General features: G+C 41.1%; 1 pseudogene; it reads right to left on the reverse strand.

Moving 5' to 3' along the window:
- Positions 1-498: 498 nt before the first annotated feature.
- On the reverse strand, positions 499-1,843 carry LOC102424929 (annotated as a pseudogene).
- Between the last annotated feature and the right edge of the window lie 2,787 nt (positions 1,844-4,630).

The following is a 4,630-nucleotide window of genomic DNA, read 5'->3' on the forward strand; positions in this document are numbered from 1 at the left end:
TAAAGAACTGTTTTGCATGTTTTTAAACTTTACATAGAAATCATTCTGAATACATTCCTCTGTAATTTGCTTATATCCCTCATCAATGTTTTCGAAATTTATTCATATTGATGTATATAGCTCCACTTCATTGATTTTAACTGTTGTATCATTAATATTCTAGTGGATGAATATGCCACAATTTATTCATTTTCCTATGAATTGCCATGTAAATTGGTTCTAATATCTTGTTGTTAAAATCATGCAATAACATGCAATAACCATTCTATTCCTATTCCCTTGTGTGCATGAGGAGGAATTTCCATAGGGTATATAACTAGAAATAAAATCATTGAAACAAAGGGTGCAAATTACCTGGATATTACCAAATGGCTCTTCAAAGTGGTTGTATTAATTTACACTCCTACCAGGAATATGTGTAATGTACTCTTCTTCTTGTTTTTTTGTTTGTTTGTTTGTTTGTTTGTTTGTTTCCAGCTTCAAAAATCTTTTAATAACAAGGTAGGATCTGGGGTAGTTTTTGCAGCCATAGTGGCCCATCAGCCTCTGTGTGCTGGAACTCCTGCCCTTGAAGCATATGTAAGGTTTGGTGTGGCTATGAGGGGCTCCTGGGGCCTTGCCAAAATACCTGGACACCTCTTGGCCCTTGAGAGGACCAGAGAGCAGAATGATGCCACAGCCCTTGAGGGAGTCCAGGGCAGGTTGGTCAAACTTGAGGATCTTCCCCTCAACCTTATGGATACAGCTCTGGGTATTGCTTCTCACACAAAGTGCAGACACCCTCAGTTTGAGCACCTCCTGCACACACAAGTCATCAGTTATAATCCCTACAACCACAGTGATTTTGCCCTCCCAGCTAGGAAGCTTCATTTCCAGATTATTCAGGAAAGGAACAGAGGTGGCCGGTTGATGCAAATTAAGAACAAACTTTTCAATACCACGTGGTTGAAGGTAGAGTTGGTTCATCTGGCCATAAACCTGTATAGTTTGACCAATAGCCTTAGGTAGTCATCCTGGCTGTTGGGCTCCTTGCACTGAGCCTTTCAGTCAGAAAGTGTAAAGAAATAATACATGCCAACATTCATGCATGTATCAGATGTATATGGTGAGCATGTCATGTGTGTGCATTAGGGCTCAGAAGACCCAAGCCTGGATATTCCCACCTGGTTCTCTTTCCCTCTTTTATTTGTCCCAATCTAATTCCTCTCACCTTCCTGTCCTTCCAGTGATGGCGAACCTTTTGAGCTCGGCGTGTCAGCATTTCGAAAAACCCTAACTTAACTCTGGTGCCGTGTCACATATAGAAATTTTTTGATATTTGCAACCATAGTAAAACAAAGACTTATATTTTTGATATTTAAATGCCATTTAACAAAGAAAAATCAACCAAAAAAATGAGTTTGCGTGTCACCTCTGACATGCGTGTCATAGGTTCGCCATCACTGTTCTAGGCCCTGCTCAAGTCCCTAAGAAGGCTTTCCTTATCACAAGGTTCTTCACATCTCTCCTGTCTATGACCTCCCAAGATAGCCCTTCACATATTCTCATCACCAGAGGAATATGTAGTGTTTCAGTGGTCCATGCTCTGGCTCCGCATCATATGATCTGCTCCTCAAAGGCAGGAACTATCCTGAGGATTTATTAGCATCTCCCAGAATCCAGTGCCACATTCATAATGGGCTCTTGATGAGGTTGGTGAATTGTTAATGGAGTGAATGCAGTTTCCTTTCCTCCCATAGAGTGATATTCCTGGAATGATTTCCTAGAAACAGCTATCCTCCCTCACTTGGGTAATATCCAGTTAATATGCAGATCCACTCACCCATTGCTCCAATAATTTCATTCCCCTGTATATACTCTAAAGAAATGTCCTCCTACATACTCCCACTTTTCTTTTATATTCCTCCTCTTCATAAATTTTCAATGATATCCACAAACAGTTTAATTCTCTTAAAGCCACTATCAGTGATGAGACTATTTTTTGAAAACCATAGCTACATATAGGTCAGCATATACAGGCTCACAGTTCATCTTTGCTCAACTTAGAAGAAATCTATCCTGAGAGTTTTCAGTATGTTCAGTTAACAAAGCACATTCTATTCTCACTCCTGGGTTGCTGAGAAGTCTGGATTCTCTTGTTCTTTATTTCTAGCTATCTTCTTGTCTCCTCCTCCCATGCCCTGAGCAAAATACTCTTTTTGCCATATTAATCCCAAAACTTATTGTGTTTACTTCAACAGACTATCAAATATTCAGTTTTATTTTCTTACTAGAGGCCCGGTGCACAAAATTCATGCACGAGGGGGGGGGGGGTGTCCTTCAGCCCAGCCTGTACCTTCTCCAATCTGGGACCCCTCGGGGGATGTCCAACTGCCGGTTTAGGCCCCATCCCTGTGGTCAGGCCTAAATGGGCAGTCGGACATCCCTCTCACAATCCAGGACTGCTGGCTCCCAACCACTTGCCTGCGTGCCTGCCTGATTTCCCCTAACCGCTTCTGCCTGCCAGCCTGATCACCCCCTAACCACTCCCCTGCCAGCCTGATCGACACCTAACTGCTCCCCTGCCAGCCCAATCGCCCCTAACTGCCCTCCCCTGCCGGCCTGGTCCCTCCCAACTGCCCTCCCCTGCTGGCCAAATCACCCACAACTGCCCTCCCCTGCGGACCATCTTGTGGCGGCCATCTTGTGATCACATGGGGGCAGCCATCTTGTGCAAGGGTGTGATGGTCAATCTGCACATTACCTCTTTATTATATAGGATTAGGTTTTACTGAACCTTCTTACATTTTGACAGCAGCATGGTATAGTAAAAAGAAAACAGGCTTTGGAGACCATAAGACTGGGTTTGAACCTCTGCTGTATCACTTTACTGTGTTACATTAGGCAAGTTACTATAACTCCACAATTTGTCAGGTGTAGAAATCAGCCCTTTCTCTTATGGTTGCCAAGTTAAGTTTCTACAGCATATTTCTGGCCACAAAAATATCACCAAACTTCAAAATAAAAAGAATTAAGCAGGATAACATAGATTAAGTGTGTTTATTATTGTGTCCTGCATAGAGTAGGTGCTTGGTAACGATTAGTGTCATCCCTCTTTTATTCTCCTCCCACTCCCTGAATTACTGTCAGGTACTTTTTCTTAAGTAGAGATGCAATAGAAAGTCACCTGTGTGACCAAAAGACCTCCACCACAGCCCTCAAAAAAATTAATATCTTCTTGTCAGCATTCTAGGAATTTTACCTCCTCCAATTAATTATTTTGTACTCCTAATTGACAGGTATTGTAATTGTAGGTCCCTTCTCTACTGCAAGGGAGGTTTTGGCACTTTGTCCCAGAACAGAGAAAAGACAATCTTACCAGTTGAGCTAAGGGACCTAGTGAGTATTTGATGTCTCCTAAAAAGAAAGAAATGTTTCTCTTTGACAAATATATATTATACTGGGAGAGGAAGAAACTTTCCTCTACCCTCAAGATTCTTTTAGCTGGTCTAATAATCAAATTTAATACCTACATACGTATAGGAACCCCATATACATGAGAGAGTCAGAGACCCCACATGTATGACAAATTTAGAGACAGAAAGGGAACATGGGTATATTTGACATTCTGAGCTAGGGATGAAGTAAATTGCCTTGAGGGCTGCAAAGGATCATTGCAGGATGAGCAGAAGAGCAGATATTTAGTAAATAGAAGTTTTCCCTGCCCTATAGGTAGGTCAAAAGAGGTTATCTCTGATGGTCTCTTATTATTGGCCCCTAATTCAAATTCTTGGCAGTTAAGGGATGAGCAGAAGTTTCTCTTGAGCCCAGAGCTAAAGTTGCCTCTGGCTCAAAACAATCCGCATACCACAGAGGCACATCTTGAGGTGACTCATTCTAAACCCCCACTACACACACACACACACACACACACACACACACACACTGTACGTTTTTACTTAATGTTGTCAATAAGGTCTTGGAAATTATGACTTTAAAAGAAATGATGTACAACAAAACCAATTTATCACAAGCTAATTGATATAAACAAGAGTTAAGTTCTACGGCCACAAAAACATCACCAAACTTCTAAATAAAGAGCCCAAACACTTCTAAATTAAACACTAAAATAAATGTGAGCTATACGATAATATATGTTAAAAAGGTGAATAAAAACAAGTAAGATCATTATTTTACAACCAACTTATTCCAGTTTAGGGGACAAGGCGGGAACCAGCCCTACATGGGACACTCTTCCATTGTAGAGTGCACTCATACCTCACCCCAGGCTCACTCGTACTGGGATGATTTAGATTTACCTAATGTGTGCATCTCTGGGATGTGGGAGGAAACCAGAGTACTGGGAGAACACCCATGCAAACATGGGGAGAATGTGCCAGTTGAGTAACACAGAGAGTGGTTCCTCTGGGAAATGACTTTTTTTTAAATCACCAACATTATAACAAAATGATGTTGAATAAAAAGAGTTATTCAAGGACCTGCTATATATATATTATATTTATATTATTATCCAATAAAATACCTATCTATCTATCTATCTCTCTCTCTATTATCTCCTTACACTGGTGTACCTGGTACACACACAGTCTTAGTTTATTTGGGCTGGTATAACAGAACATCATAAACTGGG

This window comes from Myotis lucifugus, unplaced genomic scaffold (assembly GCF_000147115.1).
Source record: "Myotis lucifugus unplaced genomic scaffold, Myoluc2.0 scaffold_8477, whole genome shotgun sequence".
NCBI lineage: Eukaryota > Metazoa > Chordata > Mammalia > Chiroptera > Vespertilionidae > Myotis > Myotis lucifugus.